Genomic DNA, 10,130 nt, shown 5'->3' with positions numbered 1-10,130 from the left:
ACACAAAACTTAAAGTAGAAAATCTCGTGAGCTCCGTTAGCGAAAGAAAACAAAAGACCACTTCAAGGTACTGTAATGAACTCATTCTTTATTTATATTTGTGTTAAACCTACTTTATTCCAACTTCTCTATGGTTTATAAACTATTTTACTAGCCATAGTTTCATCAAAATAAGCAAACAACACACGAAAAACAGAATCTGTCAAAAACAGAACAGTCTGTAGTAATCTGTAGCTAGAGCAAGATCTGGAACCCCAAAAATTCTAAACTAAATTTCTGGACGTGAGGAATTTATCTATTAATCATATGCAAAAATAATTAACTAAATATCACTTTCCACTTAAAAATGGCAGCAGTTCTCGTGAGCGCTAAAGTTTCTGTCTTTTATAGCAAGATTAACAAGACTTTCCCCAAGTCTTCCCAACGGTTCTACTTGGCACAAACACTAATTAAACACCAAAAAAACAGCCTAAACAGAGGCTAGATAAATTATTTATTACTAAACAGGAGCAAAAAGCAAGGAATAAAAATAAAATTGGGTTGCCTCCCAACAAGCGCTATCGTTTAACGCCCCTAGCTAGGCATAAAAAGCAAGGATAGATCTAGGTATTGCCATCTTTGATAGGCAATCCATAAGTGGCTCTCATAATAGATTCATAAGGTAATTTAATTTATTTTCTAGGAAAGTGTTCCATGCCTTTCCTTAACGGAAATTGGAATCTAATATTTCCTTCCTTCATATCAATAATTGCACCAATCGTTCTAAGGAAAGGTCTACCAAGAATAATAGGACATGAAGGATTGCAATCTATGTCAAGAACAATAAAATCTACGGGCACATAATTCCTATTTGCAACAACAAGAACATCATTAATTCTTCCCATAGGTTTCTTAATAGTGGAATCCGCAAGGTGCAAGTTTAGAGAGCAATCATCAAAATCACGGAAACCTAACAAATCACACAAAGTCTTTGGAAGCGTGGAAACACTAGCATCCAAATCACATAAAACTCATGATCTTTAATCTTAATTTTGATAGTTGGTTCCCACTCATCATAAAGTTTTCTAGGGATAGAAACTTCCAATTCAAGTTTTTCTTCATAAGATTGCATCAAGGCATCAACGATATGTTTAGTGAACGCTTTATTTTGACTATAAGCATGAGGAGAATTTAGCACAGATTGCAACAAGGAAATACAATAAATCAAAGAGAAATTTTCATAATTAAATTCCTTGAAATCCAAAATAGTGGGTTTAGCAACATCTAGGGTTTTAATTTCTGCAATCCCACATTCATCAATTTTAGCATCAAGATCTAAAAACTCTGAATTCTTGGAACGTCTTCTAGGTAAAGGTGGATCATTATCAGTCCCATCATTATTAAGATTCATATTGCGAAACAAAGATTTAATAGGGGACACACCAATAACTTTTAGATCTTCATCTTTATTTTCATAGCAACTAGAAGAACACGCTTTTATAAAGCATCTTTCTTAGCATGCATCCTAGCGGTTCTTTCTTTGCACTAATCAATGGAAATTCTCATGGATTTGAGAGACTCATTGATATCATGCTTAGGTGGAATAGATCTAAGTTTCAAAGAATCAACATCAAGAGAAATTCTATCAACGTCCCTAGCCAACTCATTAATCTTAAGCAGTTTTTCTTCAATCAAAGCATTGAGATTCTTTTGCGAAGTAATAAATTCTTTAATATTAGATTCAAAATCAGAGGGCATCTTATTATAATTTCCATAAGAATTGTTGTAGGAATTACCACAATTATTAGAGGGATTACTAGGATAAGGCCTAGGATTAAAATTTCCTCTATACGCGTTGTTACCAAAATTGTTCCTACCAACAAAATTCACATCCATAGATTCATTATTATTCTAAATCAAAGTAGACAAGGGCATATCATTAGGATCAGAAGAAACACTCTTACTAGCAAATAATTTCATAAGTTCATCCATCTTTCCACTTAAGACATTAATTTCTTCTATCGCATGCACTTTTTTATTAGTAGATCTTTCAGTATGCCATTGAGAATAATTAACCATAATATTATCTAGGAGTTCAGTAGCTTCTCCTAAAGTGATTTCCATAAAAGTGCCTCCCGCGGCCGAGTCTAAAAGATTTCTAGAAGCAAAATTCTCTCTGGCATAAAATTTTTGTATAATCATCCGAAATTCAAACCATGAGTACGGCAATTATGTATCATTAATTTCATCCTCTCCCAAGCTTGTGCAACATGTTCATGATCAAGTTGCTTAAAATTCATAATATCGTTTCTAAGGGAGATGATCTTAGCGGGAGGAAAATACTTAGAGATAAAAGCATCTTTGCACTTATTCCATGAATCATTACTATTCTTAGGCAAAGACGAAAACCAAGCTTTAGCACGATCTCTAAGCGAAAAAGGAAATAGCTTCAATTTAACAATATCGTTATCCACATCTTTCTTCTTTTGCATATCACACAAATCAACGAAGCTATTTAGATGGGTAGCGGCATCTTCACTAGGAAGGCCGGAAAACGGATCTTTCATGACAAGATTCAACAAAGCAGTATTAATTTCACAAGATTCAACATTGGTAAGAGGAGCAATCGGAGTGCTAATAAAATCATTGTTGTTGGTATTGGTAAAGTCACACAATTTAGTATTATCTTGAGCCATCGAGACAAGCAAGCAAACTAACACACAAGCAAACAAAAAGCAAGCGGGCAAAAAGGGGCAAATAGAGAAAGAGAGGGAGGATAGAGAGAGAGAGGGCGAATAAACGGCAAGGGTGAAGTGGGGGAGAGGAAAATGAGAGGCAAATGGCAAATAATGTAATGCGGGAGATAGGGATTGTGATGGGTACTTGCTATATTGACTTCTGCATAGACTCCCCGGCAACGGCGCCAGAAATCCTTCTTGCTACTTCTTGAGTACTGCGTTGGTTTTCCCCGAGGAGGAAGGGATGATGCAGCAAAGTAGCGTAAGTATTTCCCTCAGTTTTTGAGAACCAAGGTATCAATCCAGTAGGAGGCTACGCGCGAGTCCCTCGTACCTGCACAAAACAAATAAATCCTCGCAACCAATGCGGTAAGGGGTTGTCAATCCCTACATGGCCACTTACGAGAGTGAGATCTGATAGATATGATAAGATAATATATTTTTTGGTCTTTTTATGATAAATATGCAAAGTAAAATAAAAGCAAAGTAAATAACTAAGTATTGTAAGATTAATATGATGAAGATAGACCCGGGGGCCTTAGGTTTCACTAGTGGCTTCTCTCAAGAGCATAAGTATTCTACGGTGGGTGAACAAATTACTGTTGAGCAATTGACACAATTGAGCATAGTTATGAGAATATCTAGGTATGATCATGTATATAGGCATCACGTCCGAGACAAGTAGACCGACTCGTGCCTGCATCTAGTACTATTACTCCACTCATCGACCGCTATCTAGCATGCGTCTAGAGTATTAAGTTAATGAAAATAGAGTAACGCCTTAAGCAAGATGACATGATGTAGAGGGATAAACTCATGCAATATGATGAAAACCCCATCTTGTTATCCTCGACGGCAACAATACAATACGTGCCTTGGTGCCCCTACTGTCACTGGGAAAGGACACCGCAAGATTAAACCCAAAGCTAAGCACTTCTCCCATTGCAAGAAAGATCAATCTAGTAGGCCAAACCAAACTAATAATTCGAAGAGACTTGCAAAGATAACCAATCATACATAAAATAATTCAGAGAAGATTCAAATATTATTTATAGATAGACTTGATCATAAACCCATAATTCATCGGTCTAAACAAACACACCGCAAAAAGAAGATTACATCGAATAGATCTCCACAAGAGAGGGGGAGAACTTTGTATTGAGATCCAAAAAGAGAGAAGAAGCCATCTAGCTAATAACTATAGACCTGTAGGTCTGAGGTGAACTACTCACACTTCATCGGAGGGGCTATGGTGATGATGTAGAAGCCATTCGTGATCGATGCCCCCTCCGGCGGAGCTCCGGAACAGGCCCCAAGATGGGATCTCGTGGATACAGAAAGTTGCGGTGGTGGAATTAGGGTTTTGGCTCCGTATCTGATCATTCGAGGGTACGTAGGTATATATAGGAGGAAGGAGTACGTCAGTGGAGCAATAGGGGGGCCACGAGGGTGGAGGGCGCGCTTGGGGGGGGGGGGGGTAAGCGCGCCCCCTACCTCGTGGCCTCCTCTTTTGTTTCTTGACGTAGGGTCCAAGTCCTCTAGATCATGTTCGGTGAGAAAATCACATTCCCGAAGGTTTCATTCCGTTTGGACTCTGTTTGATATTCCTTTTCTTCGAAACCCTAAAATAGGGAAAAAACAGCAATTATGGGTTGGGCCTCCGGTTAGTAGGTTAGTCCCAAAAATAATATAAAAGTGGATAATAAAGCCCAGTAATGTCCAAAACAGTAGATAATATAGCATGGAGCAATCAAAACTTATAGATACGTTGGAGACGTATCACCCATCATTGGAATATACAAGCCAAGTTCTATAATGAAAAATTCCCACTAGTATATGAAAATGATAACATAGGAGACTCTCTATCATGAAGATCATGGTGCTACTTTGAAGCACAAGTGTGGTAAAAGGATAGTAGCATTGTCCCTTCTCTCTTTTTCTCTCATTTTTTATTTGGGACTTTTCTCCTCTCTCTTTTGGCCTCTTTTTTTATTTAGTCCAGAGTCTCATCCCGACTTGTGGGGGAATCATAGTCTCCATCATCCTTTCCTCAATTGGGACAGTGCTCTAATAATGATGATCATCACACTTTTTTATTTACTTACAACACAACAATTACAACTCAATACTTAGAACAAAATATGACTCTATGTGAATGCCTCCGGCGGTGTACCGGGATATGCAATGATGCATGAGTGACATGTATGAAAGAATTATGAACGGTGGCTTTGCCACAAATACAATGTCAGCTACATGATCATGCAAAGAAATATGACAATGATGGAGCGTTTCATAGCAAACGAAACGGTGGAAAGTTGCATGGCAATATATCTCAGAATGGCTATGGAAATGCCATGATAGGTAGGTATGGTGGCTGTTTTGAGGAAGGTATATGGTGGGTGTATGATACCGGCGAAAGGTGCGCGGTATTAGAGAGGCTAGCAATGGTGGAATGGTGAGAGTGCGTATAATCCATGGACTCAACATTAGTCATAAAGAACTCACACACTTATTGCAAAAATCTATTAGTTATCGAAACAAAGTATTACGCACATGCTCCTAGGGGATAGATTGGTAGGAAAAGACCATCGCTCGTCCCCGACCGCCACTCATAAGGAAGACAATCAATAAATAAATCATGCTCCGACTTCATCACATAACGGTTCACCATACGTTCATGCTACGGGAATCACAAAATTCAACACAAGTATTTGTCAAATTCACAATTACTCAACTAGCACAACTTTAATATTACCATCTCCATATCTCAAAACAATTATCAACTATCAAACTTCTCATAGTATTCAACACACTCATAAGAAAACTTTTTTATTAATCTTGAATGCCTAACATATATAAAGCAAATTACCACGCTGTTTTGTAGGACTCTCAAAATGATCTAAGTGAATCATGAGATAACAATAGTTTCTATAAAACAAATCCACCAATGTGCCCTAAAAGATATAAGTGAAGCACTAGAGCAAAAACTATATAACTCAAAAGATATTAGTGAAGCACATAGAGTATTCTAACAATTTCCGAAGCATGTGTGTTTCTCTAAAAAGGTGTGTACAACAAGGATTATTGTGGAAAACTAACAAATAAAGAGTCAAATAATACAAGAGCTCCAAGCAAAACACATATCATGTGGTAAATAAAAATATAGCTCCAAGTAAAGTTACCGATAGAAGTAGACGAAAGAGGGGATGCCTTCCGGGGCATCCCCAAGCTTTGGCTTTTAGGTGTCCTTAGATTATCTTGGGGTGCCATGGGCATCCCCAAGCTTAGGCTCTTTCCACTCCTTGTTCCATAATCCATCAAATCTTTTACCCAAAACTTGAAAACCTCACAACACAAAACTTAAAGTAGAAAATCTCGTGAGCTTAGTTAGCGAAAGAAAACAAAACACCACTTCAAGGTACTGTAATGAACTCATTCTTTATTTATATTGGTGTTAAACCTACTGTATTCCAACTTCTATATGGTTTATAAACTATTTTAGTAGCCATAGATTCATCAAAATAAGCAAACAACACACGGAAAACGGAATCTGTCAAAAACAGAACAGTCTGTAGTAATCTGTAGCTAATGCAAGTTATGGAACCCCAAAAATTCTAAAATAAATTTCTGGAAGTGAGGAATTTATATATTAATCATCTGAAAAAGAATTAACTAAATATAACTTTCCAAATAAAAATGGCAGCAGTTCTCGTGAGCGCTAAAGTTTCTGTTTTTTACAGCATGATTAAAAAGACTTTCCCCAAGTCTTCCCAACGGTTCTACTTGGCACAAACACTAATTAAACGCAGAAAACACAACCAAAACAGAGGCTAGATAAATCATTTATTACTAAATAGGAGCAAAAAGCAAGGAATAAAAATAAAATTGGGTTGCCTCCCAACAAGCGCTATCGTTTAACGCCCCTAGCTAGGCATGAAAGCAAGGATAGATCTAGGTATTGCCATCTTTGGAAGGCAATCCATAAGTGACTCTCATAATAGATTCATAAGGTAATTTAATTTTCTTTCTAGGGAAGTGTTCCATGCCTTTCCTTAACGGAAATTGGAATCTAATGTTCCCTTCCTTCGTATCAATAATTGCACCAATCGTTCTAAGGAAAGGTCTACCAAGAATAATAGGACATGAAGGATTGCAATCTATGTCAAGAACAATAAAATCCACGGGCACATAATTCCTATTTGCAACAATAAGAACATCATTAATTCTTCCCATAGGTTTCTTAATAGTGGAATCCGCAAGGTGCAAGTTTAAAGAGCAATCATCAAAATCACGGAAACCTAGCAAATCACACAAAGTCTTTGGAATCGTGGAAACACTAGCACCCAAATCACACAAAGCATAGCATTCATGATCTTTAATCTTAATTTTAATAATAGGTTCCCACTCATCATAAAGCTTTCTAGGGATAGAAACTTACAACTCAACTTTTTCTTCATAAGATTGCATCATAGCATCAAAAAATGTCGCAGATTCACCTGGTCAAGCATGAAGGATGTTCCACTTCTTGAGCAATTGGACTGGTTTTTTACTTCTGCCAGTTGGGTTACTCAGTACCCCATGACACAAGTTGCACCTCTTGCTAGAACTGCGTCTGATCATGTTCATTGTGTAATATCCATCTACACCTCAATTCCAAAAGCTCATATCTTTAGATTTGAAAACTATTGGGTGCGTCAACCTGGGTTCGTGGACTGTGTAAGTGAGGTTTGGAACAAACCTTCACATAAGACTCATATAACTGCAGTAATTATGGACATACTGAAATCCTTGAGGTTTGCACTCAAAAAATGGCAGAAGGGCCTATCACATATCAAATCATTGATTGAGAAGTGAAATTGGGTAATCCTGTGGCTGGACGACTTGGAGGATTGGAGGCCTCTATCTATACCTGAATATAACTTCAGGAAGATAATTAAGATGCATCATGAGCACCTCTTACATTTGCAGTTTTTATACTGGAGGAAAAGGTGCACTATTAGGTATATCAAGGTGGGAGGAGAAAATTCAAAATTCTTCCAGGCCATGGCAACAGAGAGGTATAGGAGGAATTCTATTGCTAGGCTGCAATTGTCTGATGGAACAGTTTCTTCAAATCATGGGGAAATAGCAAAAGAATTTCTAGAAGCTTTCAAGGGCGGAATGGGAACTGTTAAGCCAATTTTGTTGGGCAATGACATTCTCTCACTTATCCCAAAAGTGCAGGGTCTTGAGGTGCTCACAAAACCTTTTCAGCTACAAGAAATTGAAAAGGTCATAAAAGAAATGCCCATTGATAAGGCACCAGGGCCAGATGGTTTTAATGGCATTTTCATAAAGAAATGTTGGTCTATCATTTCCAGTGATTTCATTAGGCTGGTGAATGAATTTCATGCAGGCACTGCTCTTTTGGAAGATCTCAATGAAGCTTTCATTACTTTAATCCCCAAAAAGAAAACACCTGAGGGTGTAGGAGATTTTAGGCCAATCCCCTTGACAAGTGTGGGACTGAAATTGGCAGCTAACAGGTTTCAAGATGAAATCACCAAGTGTGTTCATAAGAATCAGTATGGCTTCATTAAATCAAGAACAATACAAGATTGTATTGATTGGACTTTTGAGTATATTCATCAATGCAGCCATTCAAAGAAGCCAATCATACTGCTCAAGCTGGACTTTGAAAAAGCTTTTGACTCTATTCAGCATGAGGCATTTTTGAAAATTCTTGTTGCACAAGGTTTTGATAGCAAATGGATCACCTGGGTTCAACAGCTACTATCTTCTTCAACTTCATCTATCCTGTTAAATGGTGTACCTGGAAAACATTTCAAATGCAAATGTGGTGTAAAGCAAGGAGATCCTATCTCTCCTTTGCTCTTTGTGATTGCTGCTGATCTTTTGCAGACTATGATCAATGATCTTTTGTGTAAGGGTCTGCTAACCTTGCCATTACCAAAACATGATCCTGATTATCCAGTGGTGCAGTATGCTGATGACACTTTACTATTTGTGAATGCTGACTCAGCTCAGTTGGAGGTCCTCAAAACAGTGTTGAAATCCTTTTCTTTGGCAACTGGACTTCAAATTAACTTCCATAAATCTTCAATGTGTCCAATCAATGTGGACTCCTCTGTTGCTACTGCACTTGCTGCTTTGTTTGGTTGCCAGCTAGGTTCAATGCCCTTCACTTATTTGGGACTTCCTGTTGGAACCACTCGGCCCAAAATTGTAGATTTGCTACCTTTGGTGGACTGCATGGAAAGAAGGCTAACTGCTAGCTCTTGGTTCTTACCACAAGGCAGTAGGTTGCAACGGGTAAATTCAGTGATATCTTCACTGCCTATTTTCTTCCTTTCTAGTCTATCTTTGCTGCAAGGTATTCTAAAGCAGTTAGAAAGGATTCAGAGACAGTGCCTCTGGAGGAAATATGGTCAAGAGAAGGGGCACTCTTTGGCTGCTTGGCCCCTTGTCTGCAAGCCTAAGATGAAGGGGGGCTTGGAATTTTGAATTTGGGACTACAGAATGATGCACTGCTTCTTAAGTACCTGAATAAATTCTATAATAAAGCAGATGTGCCATGGGTACGTTTGGTGTGGGACTCATACTATTTTCAGAGAATTCGTCATGACACTACTCTATGTGGCTCTTTCTAGTGGAGGGACATTTGCAAGTTAATGGAAAAGTTTAGGGCTGTTACCTCTGTCTCTGTTGGAAGAGGAGATTCTGTGCTATTTTGGTCTGATCCTTGGGAAATTGATCAGCCTTGCATTCCTCTGTAAGAAAGGTTTCCAAGGCTTTTCTCATTTTGCCTGCAGAAGAACCTCTCTGTCATGGAAGTGGTACAAATAGGAAATTTGCAGCAAATGTTTTCCTTACCATTGTCTGAACTGGCTTTTAGGGAGTTCAATCAATTATCAAGTTTGTTACTCCCTCCTTCCATCTATATTGTGCATGGCATGTACTATTAATCTTGTCAATGGTCAAAGGCGGTCTTAAAAAACGCATTAGGCCCTATATAGATGGAAGGAGCGAGTAGATATGACCTCCTTGGACAATGATTGTAATGATAAATGGAATTGGAGGCATGGAAAAAAGGCGGAGTACTCAGCAAAAATGTGCTATGATTTTCCCCATCAGCCTATTTCTGCCAATCCTATTCTGAGCTAGGTTTGGAAGAGTTGTTGTACCATGACACTACTAGGGAAAACCTTATACATAGAATCTTAGCAGCAGTGCGGTATAAAAATAGATGCTACTGCTAATTAGCAGCAACGAGCTTTAGAAAAGAGCGCTGCTAATGACTGAGTAGCAGTAGCGCTCTAGGTGAAAAGAGCACTACCACAATAATTGCCACGGTGTTGCCTCCAGGCTAGATATAGTAGTAGTGCCCTTCTCGTGGATGCGCTACTGCTAAAG

Source organism: Triticum urartu, chromosome 2A (genome assembly GCF_056163025.1).
Source record: "Triticum urartu cultivar PI428250 chromosome 2A, HENAU_Tu73, whole genome shotgun sequence".
NCBI lineage: Eukaryota > Viridiplantae > Streptophyta > Magnoliopsida > Poales > Poaceae > Triticum > Triticum urartu.
The sequence above is the reverse complement of the archived record's forward strand: the minus strand, read 5'-3'. Positions refer to the sequence as shown.